Source organism: Denticeps clupeoides, chromosome 4 (genome assembly GCF_900700375.1).
Source record: "Denticeps clupeoides chromosome 4, fDenClu1.1, whole genome shotgun sequence".
Taxonomy (NCBI): Eukaryota; Metazoa; Chordata; class Actinopteri; order Clupeiformes; family Denticipitidae; genus Denticeps; species Denticeps clupeoides.
The window spans coordinates 8,875,327-8,894,682 of record NC_041710.1 but is presented as its reverse complement, the minus strand read 5'-3'; the positions used below and the strand labels follow the sequence as shown (position 1 = coordinate 8,894,682).

Here is a 19,356-nt window from a genome sequence, read left to right as displayed (position 1 = left end):
GCCATTGATCGTCCACGAACGTCCCTGTTCTGAATTACCTACCAGCGGGCCACCTTAAATCTGATCTGGGCTTGAGTTATTTAAGACTCTACTTTCTACTTTAGTTGGTGATCCAGGGCTGTACTGGGTTCCATATAGAGTGGAGCAGAGACTGCGGGCATGTCATTATTGAACAGAAAAATAAGATTATGCCTCTAATTCAATTTTTGTTCTGTATGGAAGAATGGCATGTTCTTGCACTGTATCTGTACACCTCATTTGAGCTACTGCTCATGTGGTTTGTCCAAAGAATGACAGTGCAGCTTCAGTTTGGTTGTCCTTCTCGAGTGCACACCCTACATGCACAGATTGGCAAATGAAGGTGCAAAGCCGACACAGCCTCCCTGCGTCAACACTGTGTGTTGACCTTTATCCTCACGTCAGCGCAGGAACAGCAAAATCATCGATCTTATCTGGAGCACAGGGGACCGTCTGCCTCGCATCAGTTACATATGACAAGTGATACCCAGTGACAGCGCTGCCACTTCGAGCGGAGGCCGTCTCGCAGGGGCCACTTGGGCAGCAGCTTTGAGGACTGGCAGACAGCTTAGGGGGGGGGGACCCCCGTCTCTGTGGCAGGCCAACTCTAAATTAATAAATGACTCTGTGACCCATAGCAAGTTATCCTGAGCAGTGAATGTAACATACGGAGAACATTTTGATTGTGGCACAGTGGTAGTCTCCCAGGTACGGACATTGTCAGCTTACAGCGCTTGCGTGAATGTTTTCACCCATTGTGTGCAGGGAAAAGAACGTGATTATCACCTAATCCATTAGAAGAAAGGCTTGCAATTTTTGCTCTGTAAATGTCAGCACTTAAAGTGACAAGGGAAGGTGAACAGGAAAGCATCGCAATGTCATGTCCACACCTACAGTCAGCAGAGACTGCCGAGCCGCTGTGTAGTTTTAGTTGTGTTTTTGTTTAATGTATAATAAAAAAAGTGCTCTTCATGTTTGTTGAAGCTCCTCTCCACTTTGTCACGTCTCTGTCCCTGGACCCAGGGACGTAACGCCAAGCCCCTGTAATAACCATGCAGGAATCAGGTTTTTGAGGATGAAAATGAACTCCCGCCAACTTCAGCTATCAAAAGCTTCTGTACTCATGTGCTTACATCCAAAAAAGGGACCTGCTGGCAGGTGAGTGCTTTTAACAGCGTCTTCTCACGTGCTACAACCGCTGGTTCAGCTGCAAGGATTAGGACACCCCTGTGCCACTCTAATGAACTGAGAAGATTTCAGTCTTGTCATCGCGCGAGTTCAGGGACGCACTCGCAGACAAGGTTGGGTGGAACCAGTCGTCGCGTGGGGAGTGGGCACTGGAATATCATTTGCCAAGGTGCTGGCCACCTGACTTTTATACTGGATGCTGACCCCCCTCACTTCCGCTTCTGATCTCGCCCCCTCTGGTGGGCTGGAGTTGGTACGTTGGCCGCGACCAGTCTTTTTTTCTAGCCTTCGGCAGTGTTGTAACTTCAAGACAGAATGCTATGCACAATTGCTATTCTTCAGTTGGTATTTAGTCTTAAACAGGCTGCCTGTAGCCTGTTTAAGGGGCAGTGGTGGCCTAGCGGTTAAGGAAGCGGCCCCGTAATCAGAAGGTTGCCGGTTCGAATCCCGATCCGCCAAGGTGCCACTGAGCAAAGCACTGTCCCCACACACAGAGGACAAATTTCACTGTGTGCACTGTGTGCTGTGCTGCTGTGTATCACATGTGACAATCACTTCACTTGACTTTCCGTATACTGCCAGTCACGATAGACATCCTTTGGTAGGCACTATTGTGACCAGATAATTAGCCAATTTTTAGAGACAATGTATGTGAATGGAAAAGATAAGATAAGATAAACATTTATTAGTCCCACAAGTGGGAAATTGCATTGTCACGGCAGAAAGTGGATAGAACAAAGGTAAGAGCAGCAAAAAATAAATAGGTATATGTATTTATCTACACCATGTACAATCGGTATCTACACATTTACAATGGGTGCACCTGTACAATGGGTAACTACCATGGTGTATTTGATGTGTGTGTTTGTGTGCCTGTGTGGGTTTGTTTGTCTGTGTGTGTGTGTGTGTGTGTGTGTGGCCAACTGTGAGGTCTTTGTTGTACAGTCTGACAGCGGTTGGAAGGAAAGACCTTCTGAATCTCTTCTTCCCACATCGTGGGTCCAGCAGCCAGCATCCAAAATATGGAACATAACCTGACACTCCAGGCCAGGATTTCCTGGTGTTATAAATATTCCAGTGTGTTTCTGGTCCATGTGCGTGCATTATTTCGGTAACCCGGTTCTGTTCTTGTACCCTGTGTTATGATCGTGTGGTAGTAGCCTAGTGTGGTCGTAGCCTCGCCTATGAACCAGAAGACCAAGGATCAAATCCCACTTACTACCATTGTGTCCCTGAGCAAGACACTTAACCCTGAGTGTCTCCAGGGGGACTGTCCCTGTAACTACTGATTGTAAGTCGCTCTGGATGAGCATCTGATAAATGCTGTAAAATGTAATGTAAAATGTTATAAAATCCCTATGTTTTTTCCCTGAGTCGAGCGTTTGCATCCTCCCTGCCCTGCCGCCACCGTGACAGCAAAATTTGCATGAAAATCTTGGTGGAAGGCATGACTGTGGAAAGATGGTGTGCCGGCAAAAGCAGTGTGATGCTCAGTAAATGTTCCTCAGTAAAACCACCTTCGTACCACCTTCCTAAACGTTGCTGCTGACCAGGAACACCCCTTCACCCCTCAGGTCAGTGGTCAGTGGTCTCTTTTAGGTGAGAGGAACATGATAAAGGTGTTGACTTTGCCTTGGAATTCTCTAGCACTGAATCTGACGGAGCGCTTTTGGAATTTTTTTGCAGAGAGAACAAAAAAAGTCAGACCCACAGAAGCCCTAACTCAAAACTTTCTGCACTTGGCACAATCATCTGTGGTCTGTGGGATCCACGACTCGACTCAAGCTGTGGTGTTAATATATTTTGAGGGACTGCCCTGTCTCTGTCCATTCTTATTTATCGTGGCACCGCTTGACTCTTTAAGCTCTTTTGACCTTGCTTTAGAAGCGAAATGTCAGTACTTTAAAATCTAGAGCATGCAGTCATGTTTCATACTCGTCTGCTTGCCCGCATCGGCCTGTTCTTTCACGATCCTTCTCTATTCCTGCCATCTGCCAGTGACTGCAGCAATAGAGAAAAAGGAATTAAAGTGACCTTTGTTGACTTTGTTTTGAGTTTTCGAGTGGAGTAGCGGGTGCCCTCTCTCCCAGCCATTTCACTTCCTCACTTGCGGATCTTGATCATGGTGGTTAGGTGATGAAAAGCTCTGAGATTACAGCCAAAATTCCTGGGACGCTGGCTTCACCTTTACACTCTTAGTGGTGGCCTCTTGGATCTCAGATGTCATTCTCGTTCAAATGCCATACATCCCTGTTCAACTGCAGACCTTCACACCTCCACAACCCTGCAACGATCAAGATGCATGAGCTTCTTCTCTTTACGGTAGACAACCCTGGACCCTCAGCACTCCCCTCTTAAACCAGCAACAGCAGGAACAAGCAGGGGAAAGGGAAGGTAAATTAGCCTTCAGCACTCATTAAGTTCAGAGACAGAGGCTATCGAGAGACTTGGCGAGAGGCTTTATCCTGAGCCTGTCAATACAGCACACAGTGGGACTCCCGAGCAGGTCTGATGTATGCACCTGTCAAACCAACACCTTGTCCCGCCACACCGGCCACCGCCAGGTACGTCTATGGGCTGCCCTCTCAACAGTCCACACAATATTTAAATTCCAAGGGAAGCTGAAATTAAAAACTCATCGCAAACTAAACAACTAAATTGTTCCTCAGATTATTTCATTTTAGTGCTTATGTTTAGTTTCTGATGAGTTTTATTTTAGCTTAAAAAATATACCATTCAATTGTTTTCTATGAAAAAAAAAAAAAAACACATTGTGAGTGTAAGTAGAAAATATTACGAAATTAATAATGAACAGTCAAGTTAGGAATACTGATGTAGTCAAACCCACATTTGCTGATGCACCCGATCTGAAGGTCAGTTTGCATGAGTGAACACAGCATCCATTGGAACCCAAGACTAATTGTTCCTTTCTACATTTATGCAGATATTACATCATTAACAGACATTTCCAGAGACCATATTCCTTAACAGCATTAACAATGCATGGAGTTTTAAATACAATCATACAATCAAAAATGAAACGGGGGTCTGTTTTAAAATGATCTTTTCTATTTTCAATTATCTAGATTTTCATTTTATTGTTTATAGTAATGTCTCTATACTGAGACAAAAGAAACATTTTCAACCTTTTTTGTATCTACTATATATTTTTTGTATACGAAGTTGTTTTCTTTATTGCTTAAATGACTGAAAGTAACCCGAAGGAGAACATAAAAGGATCAAGGGCTATCAATACATTACAAATATACTAATCCACACTGCAAGCTCAACTGAAGCTAAAGAAAGTTTCATGTAAATTCGTATACAAAGCAAAACTAGGACAGAACGACCAAGGCGGCCACTCATTAACACAGTTTAAAATGCCAGCATGTGCTTCTCTGTGCAAAACAGCCATTAGTGGGCGAATGAGAGAATATCATCCACGCTGCGGCCCTCGTCTCTTCCGACAGGAAGCCGACGCTGACTTGCTGCATGCCTGTTAGTTATCCAGCTCCATTAATGAACTTCTTGGTCTTCCTGCGTCCATCAGGCAAACCCAGTTTCCCATCTGCTCAAGAGGAAATTACATTTCCATTTCTTATTCATTTTCCACAGCACCCCATCTTTGGCTCGTGTTAAGTGCTTGTGCGATGCGCCACTGCTTGTTGCGTGATGCTCTGTGAAGTAATTTTCACCGTGAGCCCTGGCCGGCTTCAGTAATGAACGCGAGGTGAGCGCGAAGGTCAAAACGACGTGATGCTTCCTCACAAATTCATTGTTGAGACCTTAATGCGAGACAGAGGGCCCGTCGATTATCACCCAGCCGCTGTGATGAATACGGCTCTTTCAAGAGAGTGCAGGTGCTGTCATTTGCGGACGGGAAGGATTCATTAATTTCCCTGTGTGTGTGTGTGTGTGTGTGTGTGTGTTGTCTGTTCCTCTACACTCCATTCCACTCTTTGGTCTGACTTGTACTGCTTATCGATGCATTTTTGATTTTGTGATTTCCGGCTCCGAGGGGCTTCCTTTTAGCAGAGCTTTGGTCGAGGCTTCTCGTGTTAACACCAGTACTGACCGTACTGACCGTACTGCTCACACTGACGCATGCAGGTTTATTTTCAGCGGCACTGCGACTACCCTACCCAGTCAGTCAACGTGCCTAGTTAACGCTGGCTGTGGGGGTAAATGATCCACCACTTGTGTGTTGTTGGACCAGAGATGTAGCTTGTTTGTGCCACGCCCCGTTCATAGCAGCTTGATCCCACCCCTCGAGGTCACACAGGCCCTGCTTACCTCGCATTGTCTCAGTCTGCCCCTAAAAACACAGCTTTCTGTTATAAAATGTTGGAGTGTTAATTGGGTTTGTTTGGTTGCTATGGAGATTCTATTTTTGAAAACTCAGAGCTTTCCCCAGTTGGCAGAAGAGAATTGTACAGTATGAAAAGGATTCTGACAGACTGGGGAGTTGTGATTTCTTTGAACGCGTTGGCAGGAGACAAGGAGCACAAAAGCCACCACTAGCACTGTCTCAATTTGCCTCCGGTGGCACAAATATCCATCGCTGTGAAGACCAAGGCCATCTGAAGAACCATGGAAAGACGGCATGCATACCCCACACTTGTGGTAGATGTTCTGCGTGCAGAATTCAAAATGATGGACCCAAATGTCAGTCCTTGATGAATACATTTTAGTCTTAAGTTGGAAATAAGCAATAAACTTTGGTTGTAAACCTGCTGAACCCCACAGCGACATCCTTCAAACACTCCACCTATTCTGTCCCTGACACTCCAGCCTTAAGTGTCTCCAGGGACACTGACCCAGTAATTTGTTAAAGTAAGTCATTCTGGACAAGAACATCAATACACCTCTAACCTCTATGAACCTCTATGCCAACATTTGGTGGGTTTACAGAACCAATAAGAATTTCTTGAAGCAAAACCTCTAAGCAGAATAGTATAGCAACAAAAAACAACAAAATAACAATTATTGTCATACCTGTGCTTGGTTGGGGTTGCGTTGAACGTGTGTGTGCGTGTGCCATGGTTAGCTGCGACTCTTGCAGGGTGGAGCCAGCAGTGGGTGGGGCTGATTGCCCCTTCCATCGGAGATGTGTTAAGTATGGAGGGGCAGCTCCGTTGCCCGAAATGAGTTCTTATCATTTATTTTTATTACAGCACAAAATAAATTAATTATCCATCCATCCCTGTGTGGTCTTGCCTTTTTTATGATACAGAACCCTCAACCAGGTTTGTAACATAATAAGAAAAATCACACTTGAAATAGAACAATGACCCACTGCTGACCCCCTTTTCTTCAGCGCCTTCATGTTTATGCATGAACAGAAATTTGCATGGACACTAGAGGGCAGGCTCTCACCTTCTAACATTTCCAGCACGGCTTTCAAACACCTCCTCACGGAGCAGAAAATAAAAATAAAAAAAGCGATAATAAAAATACTGCCAGCTTTTAAGGCCCAGATAAAGCCCGCATGTAGGATGTCAGTCAATTATCCAGCCATATTCATTGAAATGTATTCCAAAGGGCCTTGCAGTAGCGTATAGACACTGACTTGAGATGGCGGACTTCACAACAGCTGGTTTATGCACGCAGAGTCTGACGAAAATTAGATTAGGCCCTTGAATTGGTGGAGAGGGGGGCGCATAATGGACTGAGCACCCAGGAAAAAGCTTTTCCACGTCCCTGTTTGTAGTTTGGATATTAGTCATACACACACACACACACACACACACACGCACACACGCAGCTGTTCTCCGCTCACCGCCAGCGTCGGCAATTTGAAAAAGGAGAAGCACTTTAGAGCTGCACCGCGGTCTGTGTGTTAAATAACGCAAAATAAATGGAAATGCTCATTAGCACTACCAAATTAAAATTAACATTCACAAATTGACGCAAACACACATACACGTATAGACCCTGCCGCTTTTTTAGCCCTCCTTATGAAAGAAAATGCTGATATGGGCAGCGCAAGCAGATGTTGCTTGTAAATTGGGATACCGAAGCTAACAAATGCACTCGCCTCAGAGGAAAAGCTGCTGTTATAACATCTTTACAATGTTTTGCGTGTTTTTTTTTTGTTTTTTTTTTTTTAATCGTTTAACAAACTGGCTTATGTAACTACTGTTAAATAGATTTATACGGGCACCGAAATGTGTGCAGCGGCCCTGTAAAACACGGAGCAGGTGGAGGCCCAGCGCTCAACACCATGAGCAGATTTCCCTTTCTCGCGAAAGGTCTCGGGTTATGTTTGCTAATAAAAGATTTGGCAGCGATGGGTCTGGGGAGGCAGAGGGAGGGTGGAATGGTTCAGGCTACCGTGCCAGGAAGGAAGGGAGAGGAATAATTGAGGATGACGACTTTGACTGACCGCTGGCCGCGTGCTGCTCGCCGGGCAGAGCACACAGCAATAACAATGGACACCGCGGAGAGCGCTTGTCAAGAACCGTTTGAGTAAGGCGTTAATTAAGTCTCGTGAATCCCGCACTCACGCTCTCCCCACCTTTAATTAGCAGAACATGCCTGATATTTAAGGAATGATATCCAGTGCGCATAGGTGCTTATTCATGACCGGGTGGATTTCGGAAACTGGGGAATGTGACATTAGAAACATTGGAAAAAAAGTCATGCCTTTATTTAAGAATGTATTAATTATCATTTCCATTTAATAAAAAATTCTACAGAAGGATTTTATATGAGTTTCCCCATTGTTAAAAAGCTGCATCACCATTTCCTACAGTGATACAGTGCAAGGATAATTTTTCTTTAGTTCTTTGTAGATGTCCTAATTTTCTACACTGATTAAAATGAACACTAGTTAAAAAATGGAACCTAATATTTTAGCATTGCCGTTATGTAAAAAAACTATTAAACGTGCAGTAACCTGTTTATTTTACATCAGTTCTAATATATTAGGCTTGACTGATATATACTTTTTTTTAAGTTTATAATTTTTTTTAAGTTTAGCCAGTATTCACTTTTTTCAGTCTAGTGTAGTACATTAGTATTGTTACAAAAAATTTTTTTTACAGAGTAATGGAATTTTGTGCCATCCCTCCCTTATGATTCCATTCATACAGAACAGTATCTGGTGTTCTCTCACAAGTCCCCACAACCATTAGCACGTTTTCACCGGGAGATCTGAATCTTACCCCAATTACTATGGTGGATTTCTGATACCCCATGGTCACCTAAGAGCATACATTTCGGCTCCTGTGCAGCTCCTGTGGTTTTGGGGATATTTGATGCTTGCTATGGTGTTCCTTTAGTCACTCTGGTATTTGTCTACATTTCTCCCTCGGCTATGCATACTGCTGCGAGGCAGGAAAATTGAAGATTTATCAAACATTAGCTGTCCCAACCTTTTTTAAATTATGTAAAGTACCAAAATGTTGTGCAAAATACACTCCCAGTGACACCAGAGAGAATATCTACATTTAGTGTCATGCAGTTGGCTGCAATCGAAAGGGTGCTAACGTCTTTGATTTAAGCTTCCGCATTTTACGTTTAAAACTGGCCACCTGCCACAGATTTAAAAACCTCATTGAAAAAAGTTCTGTAAGGAAACAAATACAAGGTAAACCTGTAATTGGTTTAATCTTGTTTTTAAAAGGTTTATAAAAAGCTTTATCAGTGTTGCTTGATGACAGCCGAGGCAGGCTTGCACAAATCATAATTATGTATTAACTACATTTTCTCCGTCTTGTTTATCTGAAATGTGGTGATGGTTGGGTTCCAGCAGTGAGACAGGTTACGTGGTTTAGGTAAATATTGTGCAGTTCATATTTGTGTCATCATATATATACAACATGTGTGTGTGTCATAATATATTTATATATATATTTTTTTCTGTAGTACTTGAAATGCAGTGATATGTATGGGTAAAGAAAGAACTGTGGAGGAAGGTGAACCAGCATGCTAAATCAAAACAAAATTCAGTGGTGGCCAAGCGGTTAAGGAAATGGCCCAGTAATCAGGAGGTTGAGGGTTCGAATCCCGATCCGCCAAGGTGCCACTGAGGTGCCACTGAGCAAAGCACCGTCCCCACACACTGCTCCCCGGGTGCCTTTCATGGCTGCCCACTGATTGTTGAAAGCAGAGGACACATTTTGTTGTGTCACTGTGTGCTGTGCTGCAGTGTTTCACCATGACAATCTCTGACAATTTGGTTGTGACTGCAGCTTTTTTTTGGTAAAAACAGTAAGAACTAGACATTTACTAAAATTATAGCTGGACGCACATTGTCTTGAAAACTGAAGGCCATGCTGCAGGCCAAACCTGAGTGCCAGCTATGGATATTGGAAATGTATTGATTCTGTTGCATTTTCATACTTAACTGTCACAGGGGGAATACGATGACGTAGTTGCAGACATACTTTCGGCGTGGGGATAAGCCGTCGTACCGGTAGAGGACGCTGGGCGAGCGGGGCAGGAGGACCGGGGGCGCCTGGCCGGCGAGGAATGAGGAAGTAATGGACGCGCTGCAACGCAGCGGGGAGTCAGTTCGGGATCTTTGGGAAGGACCGGGGCAGAGGAGAACCGGAAGACGGCGGGTTTCAGGATGGTTCGGGATCTTGGACAGGACGGGAGTAGGTCTTGGGCGGCAGAAAGGTAGGGGAGCATGGAATCCCGTCTTAACCGATGGGTCAGGTAGGTTCAAGGTCAGGGGCAGGAAGAGGTTGTAGTCAGGAAGTTCCGGTCGGGGTTCCTTTCGTGGTTTCCAGGGGATCAGGCAATTCTCGAAGTCGTGGGCAGGCGAAGGTCGTATTACGGGAATCTCAATTATCGTACGTCGTGGGTAAGAGAGCTAGCGTCTCTGGCGAGTAAACTCATACAACTCATTTAACTCATACAAAGAGCGGGCGTGTCTCCTTGGTGTTACCTCCCTTTTATACTTGCCACCGCCCGCTTCCATTTCCTCTTCCGGGTTGCCATCTCCCAGGCTGGTGAGGTGCCCTCTAGCGGGCTGGAGGCGCGTTGGCCATGACATTAACTTATCATTAACAATCAAGAAATAACACAATTCTTTGCAAATGAACAGCATTGTACTGTATTGTATGAGCTGGGTAGTCAATTTGCTAGAAATGTGGCTTATGGTTTTTACACATTAGCCACATTTGATTTATACATGGAAAAATGACATGCAATGGGCAGGGACTCACAAGCAGTGAAGCAAGTAGACATGTTCTCCTTGAACATCGCTGGCAAGCTTTCTTCCTGCGGCTGGGTTCAGCATTTTAGTTTTCTGAAGGCTGTCCCCGTCACCAGTAACGAAGTGGCCAAGTGTATTTTATATTCAGTATTCTAGAGAGAAAGGCCTGCACTCCACTCACCGAGCAGGCCAGTGCTCTTCACAAGGGTAGATATGCATAGAAAATCCCCACAAATGCGGCTTGTCATATGCAAGCCTGCACACAACAAACACCCACTTGGCCAGAAAAAGCCCTCAACCACCAGTGCCAGGTTTCTGCAATGAGAATTAAAAAAGCCAGAACATGTTGTTGTTAGCCTACACGAGCAGCACCCTGACACAGAAACACACAGAAAGCGTGCACACACACACACACACACACACACACATACACCGTCTATCCTGCCAGGGTCATTATGAGGGCCTGTGAGTATCTGCCTCCGCTTCTGCAGGATCAGTCAGCTGGCAGGTATGCCTCCACATCTCAGACAAAAAACTTTATTCAAAGCTTTTTATCATGCCGCTGCATCGATCTTTCCCAGGCCTGTGAGGACTCACGCAGTGCAGCCTCCACAGCAGGAAGGACAAGCCTGCTGCAGACCCGATCACTTCCCCTTCTAAATGCCACAGAGCAGGCCGGAGACCGAGGATGAACACTTACATTCCTGCAGGGCTCTCTCCAACCCTCCATCCGCATTTCACGGCCGGACTTCCTCTGTTAAGAGCTGGTGCTTACAATAAAACAGAGAAAAACTGAAAGGATGGGTGCATTGTTGAGGCTTGTTTGGCCGGCAAGACACTCTCTTGAGAAAAATGAACAAGTACAAAATTGTGTATTGCTGCTAATGCAAATTGTAATACAGATTTCAAAAGAAACAGACAGATCCCAAAGGGAAATTCAGGTAAAAATAAGGTAAATGCTGATCTTCTGATTTACACAAAGCAGCAATTCAATCATTTACATTTACATTTATGGCATTTATCAGACGCCCTTATCCAGAGCGACTTACAATCAGTAGTAACAGGGGACAGTCCCCCTGGAGCAATTTTAGGGTTAAGTGTCTTGCTCAGGGACACAATGGTAGTAAGCGGGATTTGAACCTTGGTCTTCTGGTTCATAGGCGAGTGTGTTACCCACTAGGCTACTACCACCCTGCCATTTATCTTCATCTGCCGTGCTGCAAAATCGCAGGTTGCCTCTGGGTAGCTATGATCCTCATGCCAACATAATCTCGGCCACTGAAGATCATAAGCAAATTGCAAGATTTATCACTAAAGCTCAAGGCAAATATAGCCCAAAAAATCTCTCTCCTACCCATTATACAGGACATTTTAATCTGCTGTATAAAAATTAAATCGCAAATATTTGGTCTGCAGCCTCTTAAAAACAAACTTCCCATATAAAGACCACTGTAGGCCAACAAAGTAAAGGCAGCAAAGCGTTTTTCTTCAGGAAAGTGACCATTTATTTATTTTAAATACATTATGTACATTATGGGTTCTATGTCGGATTCTTTAATAAAATGCTGATAATGTATCATAATGGTTTAGTAATGAACGTGTTGACTTTAACACGACTTTTACAACTGTGTCGTAAACAAGTTGTGCTGTTTTTTTTTCAGAATGTAAATTGAGTTAGAGCGATTTTGTACCCCGTATTTTGGGAAAATATGCTTGTTGAGAGCAGGTATTGAGGAACCCAATTTTCAGATTTGCAGAAGTAGTTGTGGCAGCTAAATACATATTGGATAGTTTCGGCGGTTTGTGTGTTTGGTAATCAAGCATCTGACAATGCCGCGTGCGAGCGGTATGCATTGGCTTGCACGAGCTTAAGTCATTGAGAACGAGGAAGTATTGGGCGTGAGAGCTGTCAGTCACTGTCATTGCCACTGGCTTCTCTCATTTTAAACTAATCAGTAACATCATTTTGTAAAATTGTGTTCTTCGTGACAAACCAGCACACCAGTAAGTGTTTCTTTCTCGTTTCTATCTCTTTATTTATGTAAAGGCAGACGATGCCTTTGACCTTACACCGGATGACCTGCCCTGTGCTGAGTGAAAAATATTCAATCTTGAGGCCGACACTCCAACCTGAAACGCTTTGCTTGAACCAAGAACCAATCTGTCTCTTCTGCGCAAATAAACATAATAAAATGTTTCTCTGGAAAAACAGAACTTTTGTTGTTTTGTTGAAAGAATTATTTTAAGTTTTACACTGTTATAGAGCAATTTTAGTAATCCTGTCAAGTCAGCATGCAGTACTTGTTTGGTCTGAAAACGACATTGTCCTAATTTCTTCTGAAACTCACCATGCACCAGAATTAAAAGATGAGGAATTATATAAGGCCACGTCAGGCCTGAAATGAGAAGAAACATTGGCTGCTTAATAGTTAAGCTTTCCACTCTAGCGGACTGACAGATGCACCACAGCCTCAAAGCCTCCGGCTTTGATTCAACTTATTCACATGCCTATAAGTAACCAAATTTGCAAAATGTGCTCATGCATCTTTAAATCGGAAAAAAAAATGTATTCTGCTGTGAAAATTAGAAAGTGAAGTGATTGTCATTTTTATACACAACACAGCACACAGTGACACAACGAAATGTGTCCTCTGCATTTACCCGTCACCCTTGGTGAGCAGTGGGCAGCCATGATAGCTGTCCGGGGAGCAGTGTGTGGGGATGTTGTTTTGCTCGATGTCACCTCAGTGGGATTTGAACCGGTGACCTTCTGATTACAAGGCTGCTTCCTTAACCGCTAGGCCACCACTGTCCCAATTTAGTTGTTATAAAGCCCAAATGTACTTAATATCACAGTCCAGATATGTCCTCAGTTAAGTGCACTATAACAAAACTGGCTGGAATGCAGTTCAAGGCATTCAGTGCATTTGCATTCACTTGTGCAAATAGTTCTGCAATTTTTCGAGGCATTAGAATCAAATTCTCCTTGAGTTGAAGGACCAAATAAAAGTTGTAAATACCCCACACATTAGGCATATTGCATGATCTGATGACTTCAAAAAGAACATAAATCCGTAAAATTAAAACATCTCTGTCATGACCTACAGTGGTATCAGTTCAGTGTCTCATTGGTTGTTATTCTGACAGGTCTTATGGGTAACAAAAATGCAACCCACCAGATGCAATAAAAAGATGACATTTTGAATGATGAAAGCTCATGATGCATCAGACAGTGTCTGTGTTGTGTACACTAATAGATCATGTGGATTATAATGTGGATGACTTTGATGTCAAATAAAAAAAAAAATTCACCTGTGAAGAAAAAAAAAGAAACTTTGAGGAGAAATTAATTAAGCTTATTAAGATGTAGTTGAAAGTAATTTCTTGTCATTCAGAGTTGGAGGGACCAGGCGAGCAGTACTGGAGGATCGGAGAATGCGAGGTGCAGTGCGAGGTTTAATAAGGCCAGTTGGGTCCCTCAGAGACAAGATTCCATTCAGAGAATACTCAGTGGAACAGGGGCATGCAGATATACATCAGCTATACATCAAAGTCATTGAAATTAATCTTGGTAACGAATCTAGCTTCACTTTGAGAAACACGTGGCACGTCATGCAGCATCATGCTCCCCATGTGAGCTAATATACACTGCTCAAAAAAACATAAAAGGAACACAAAGTAAGACATCCTAGATATTCTTACTTTGTTCTTAGTTGAATGTGCTGACAACAATCACACAAATTAACGATTGAAATCACATTTATCATCCCATGGAGGTCTGGATTTGGAGTCACACTCAAAATTAATCACTACAGGCAGATCCAACTTGGATGTAATGTCCTTAAAACCAAAATAAGGCTCAGTAGTGTGTGTGTGGCCTCCACGTGCCTGTATGACCTCCCTACAATTCCTGGGCATGCTCCTGATGTGGTGGCGAATGGACTAAAGGCTACTTCTGGCGAGCGCATGGAGGGCTGTGTGGCCCCCCTCAAAGAAATGCCACCTTGCACCATTACTGATACACTGCCAAACCGGTCATGCTGGATGATGTTGCAGGCAGTAGAACATTCTCCATGGTTTCTCCAGTCTCTGTCACATGTGCTCTGTGTGAACCTTCTTTCATCTGTGAAGAGCACAGAGCGCCAGTGGCAAATGCCAAACGTGCTACACGGTGCCCTCATACCACCCTCATGGAGTCTGTCTCTGACCATTTGAGCAGACACATGCACATTTGTGGCTTCCTGGATGTCATTTTCAGGGCTCTGGCAGTGCTCCTACTGTTTCTCCTCGCACAATGGTGGAGGTAGTGGTCCTGCTGCGGGGTAGTTGTCCTCCTACGGCCTCCTCCACGTCCCCGGATGTACTGGCCTGTCTCCTGGTAGCACCTCCATGCTCTGGACACTACACTGAGGGACACAGAAAACCTTCTTGATACAGCTGTTGTGCCATCCTGGATGAGCTGCACTACCTGAGCCACTTGTGTGGATTGTAGACTCCATCTCATGCTACCACTAGAGCGAAAGCACCGACAGCATTCAGTGTGTCCAAAACATAGGAACTGAGTAAAGGTCTTTAGTCACCACCTGCAGAACCACGCCTTTATTTTAATTGCCTATAATTTCCACCTGTTGTCTATTCCATTTGCACAACAGCATGTGAAGTTGATTGTCAATCAGTGTTGCTTCCTAAGTGGGAAGTTAGATTTCACAGAAGTGTGATTGACTTGCAGTTACATTGTGTTGTTGAAGTGTCCCCCCCTTTTTTAGCAGTGTAGTTTACCTTCTTCATTCAAGTTCAAGCTTACGTTTGAGTTAAATTCAAATTTGAAGGAATATTCTTGATCAACATGTGCTTACTTTATTTTGATTGACTGTCAACTCTCACTCTCACCTCTATCCCTGTGTAGGATAATCCATTCAATCAGAGTTAGAATGGCGATTATTAGTACTTATTTTTTGTAAATATAATTTATTCCTCCTGTTTCTCCTTCTGCATTGAGCATGTTGTTGACAAAAGAATTTCCCTCGGGATAAATAAAGTTATCTTATCTTATCTTATCTTAGTTATGTTCTAAAATATAGTCAAATAGTTAAAATCTGTCTATAATGGAGAAACAAAGGAAAACACAGGTATGGAAAACATGGGGAATAAAGCGGATGCATGATAAAATCTGAATGCGAATATCTGAATACTTTATCCTCATCAGAATACACCACCATCTTACCTCACTTTTTTTGTTATATGGAATTGTTAGAAGGGACTATGGAGACTAACTCAGAGGATTGAAATTCGCTTTGTCTTAGACCAGCAGTAACAAATTGAACAACAAATTGAATACACTGAAACAGGGTTTCAAAACACAAACTGTACAAACCAGGCGGTAGTAGTTTGCAGTGCTGGCTTGCTGTCATGGTTGGGGTTACAGTCTAGCCTGTTTCTGTTTGGGTATTAGGCTATGCTCAACACTGCAGCACTGATGGGTATTTCACTCAAATCGATGTAACTCTCAGGTAGTCAAGGGTGAACCAGTCAAATTTTTCAGAAACCATTGATATCCTGCGAGGCAAACTGTGCACAGCAACTGCAAGACTGTATTCTTCAGGGTATGGGCTTCTAATAAAAGGGTCTGGTGTGTGTCGGCACATCATTTTCATTTGCGGCATTTATCAGACGTCCCCTGCACATTGATAGTTTGCAGGTCAGAGTGGCTCATATTGAGTTCAAAACCACAAGAACATATTTGAACAGATTCACGTAACTCGCTGTACTCCCAAGTCCTGGGAAGAAACCAGTGTAGTCCTAATGTCCTAATGTCCTGCACTACTGGGCGGTCAACAGAAGTAAGCAGCAGACACTGCATTTCCCCGCATCACTCATGACAAACCCATGACTCGTTTGGCCAAAGTAGATTGACGCATGAATGACGGAATGTTGTTCAGATGAGGTTACTGAAGCTGAGGTGAGAACACGTTGCATTTACAGCATTCCTCACTTCTCTTCTGTTCTTCTCACGTCACACAACAAAGGAGGCTTATTTCACAGCACAGGAGAACATCGATATCCTCCAGACTGTATCTCTCCCATTTCGCACAATCAATATCCATTTTCTGAATCGTCCGCATGAACCCAACCTGGCACTGCAATAGACATAAGTATGTCATGTCGGTCCTATTAGCATGTTGGCCCCTTGCCTTGACACCTGCAACGGTGTTTGTATGTGGGTCAAAAACGGAAGGACAAGACTTCTTTTGCATTTATTTCCATAAACACACTCATTAAATATACAAAAGGAAGGTCATTTTGCTTTTTATTTCTAAAAATATATTCCACTATGTTTGGACAGAAATAAATTCTTCAGCCCATCCATAAGTCTTTCAGCTCATTTGTGACCAAAGATTACATGCAAATGCAATTGCAGGTTAACTAAAGCTTTTACTACTGCAGTATCAAACAATTCACTGTGTGAATTGTCTAAAAAAGGCAAGATACAAAACATGCAACAGGCCTAATAAGAGCACACATGAGATGAAATATTGCACAAAAACGTTGCTTTCCTTTTTTTCCCCACAGCCATTCTGGTGGCTAAGTGAACTATAACTTGAGTGCCACACCAGGCACATGGATGGCCATAACAGTAATAGACACTTAAACTGTGTTAAATATATGAGGGATTAAGACACACCATTGACATCTATACTTTTAATGTATGGAAAATAAAATAAAACTAGAACATAAAAGTGGACATTTGGAGCTTCCCCTAGACTTCTTAAGGAACACTTGTCCAATTCAGGGGTGCAGAGCTTCCCGTTGCTCCCCATTAATTTGAACAGTGTTTTTTTGACCCAGTTTCTGCTGCTCTTTGTAGGTTGTGCTGATCATCATTAAAGTGAACTGATGGCATTTGTGTTCATTAGTTGGTGTGTTGTTAGTGGACCAACCACAGAAATGGCCACACCCATTCACTATCTAGATTGCTATCTCATGTTAATATGCCCTGTTTATTTGGAAGCTTTTCTTCCCAAGGCTTTCCACCCAAGCCTATTTACTGGTTTAAAAGCAGATTTTGAAGAATATCTTTTCTTTCTGCCAGCCCCTGCCACTAAGCCATCAAAACACTTTTCTGAGCATACAGAATAAAGGAGAGATTAAGCTTATTAGAAGGAGAAGGTGTTGAATAGCCGGCTTATATAAACCCTAATGCCACAAGCAGATCAGAACCATGCCTTAGGCATGGGCTAGAAATGCCAGTTATGGATTTGCTCTCGTATCATTATTTTACACACTGTTCCTTTGCCAGATTATTCATACTTGGAACATCAAATCATCTGAGGTCCACTCCTCTCTGGGTGATGATGCTTTACAGTTTGCAAACAAACAAAATTAGATCTTGTGTAGATCTTCAGTTTTTTTTTGTCTCTGAAAGAAAGTTGGTATCTTTTTGGGGAAAGTGGAGGATGCAGAACATTGACGTTGCCTGACAGTTCCATTCCCTCATGCAAATTCCTCCCAGCGTTCGCCAGACCCGGGGTGATCCTTGGCCATGTAATTATAGCCGCGATTTTCACCGAGGCCCTCATTAATGGCAAGGTGTTCAGGCTCGCTCTGCAGGCGAAGGGAGCGGACTTCGACTTTCATATCATTAGCACTGAAAACCTTCCATTGGCTTTCGACAAGTGGTTGTTTGAAGAAAGCTATAGTCCCGCCACTCCTCTGAAAAACGTATATTATCAGTGACATGCAGAGCGCAGTTGCACATCACAGTCTTCTTGCCACGGCGAGTTCATCCCCCCCCCCATCAAAGCTAAAAATAGACTCCAAGCATCTTTCCCCCCTCCGCTAGGACAGATGGTTTATCTTTTAATTAGTGTATTCTCAGAAGACACCCAGAGGTGGACAGAGACACTAGTCTTTATTATCTGCCTATTCAACTGACACAAATACGGACTTTTTTTTTGTTTGGTGTGTGTTACAAGGAATGTTTAGAACAAACATCACATATTCCATTGCATCTCAATAAAATATATGTTTACCCTTGCTTAGTGGCTCCCCTCCCTTTGGTTACAGACAAATCATATTTCATTAAACCAGCAGCAGATGCTACTTACTGATGTTGAACACAAAGTGCTGAGCTCATTAAAAGATGATGTTTTTTGCAGCCCATAATTTATAATATTTGTCCCATTCATCTCCCCATTCTCATCATCTAACGGCAGCTCCAGTAATTATGTTTCATAAAGTCAGTTAAAGGCAGCTTTGTTGACTGTGGCATTCTAGCGAGAAGCCTTGAAGCCTCTGACACGTTTGGATGTGAGTTCTCGGCTTCTTATAATTGGCTTTTTTTAACAGCTGAAAACCAAACAAAACCCATTCTCAGACTCCCAGCCTTGTTGCATATTTGATTCTCGTCTCAGAAACAAAGCAGCCATCTACCTGGCAGGCACAGGTTTCGGAAAAGGATGTGTGATCTTGACATGGTTCACACGGTGTGGTGTCGGGTTCTTGGGCGTTGCTGTGAAACCTGGGGGATGTGTGTTTCTGGAGCCGCTCGCTTTTTTACCTCCCAATGTGTGGATGACGGCATGTCAGACAATATTAAAGCAAAACACTTTATCAGGCTGAACTTGTAACCTCCTAAAGCCCCAAAACTATAACAAATCATTATCTCACAAATATATAACATGTCAAGAAATACAGCAAACCGTTCAATTCATCACGCTTCTGCTGCGGTTTGCATGTCGGTCTGTCCTTGCATGCAGGGTGATCCTAAAGCTACCTGGACAAATACAGCATAGACTAAGGAAGAAGCCATTGCACCTTAGAGCAAAACACTGACATGGGAAGATGTGATATTTTTGCCGTAGCATAAGTAAAAAAGTTTTTGAGATGCATCAAACTGTATATATCAAACCGTACCACAACCTTCACAATTTAAAACAAATATTGTGGCGCTTCTACGAATCCGAATCCTGTGTGTGAATGTTGTT

At 43.3% G+C, this 19,356-nt stretch overlaps 1 long non-coding RNA gene across 1 annotated transcript in view; it reads left to right on the top strand.

The window, feature by feature from the left end:
- The first annotated feature begins 3,483 nt into the window (after positions 1 to 3,483).
- The window catches only part of LOC114788995 (uncharacterized), a 50,538-nt gene continuing 34,665 nt past the window's right edge, over positions 3,484 to 19,356 (top strand). The window contains exon 1 of the long non-coding RNA XR_003749601.1: positions 3,484 to 3,770. This is a non-coding gene — a long non-coding RNA (uncharacterized LOC114788995). The remainder of the gene's footprint in view (positions 3,771 to 19,356) is intronic.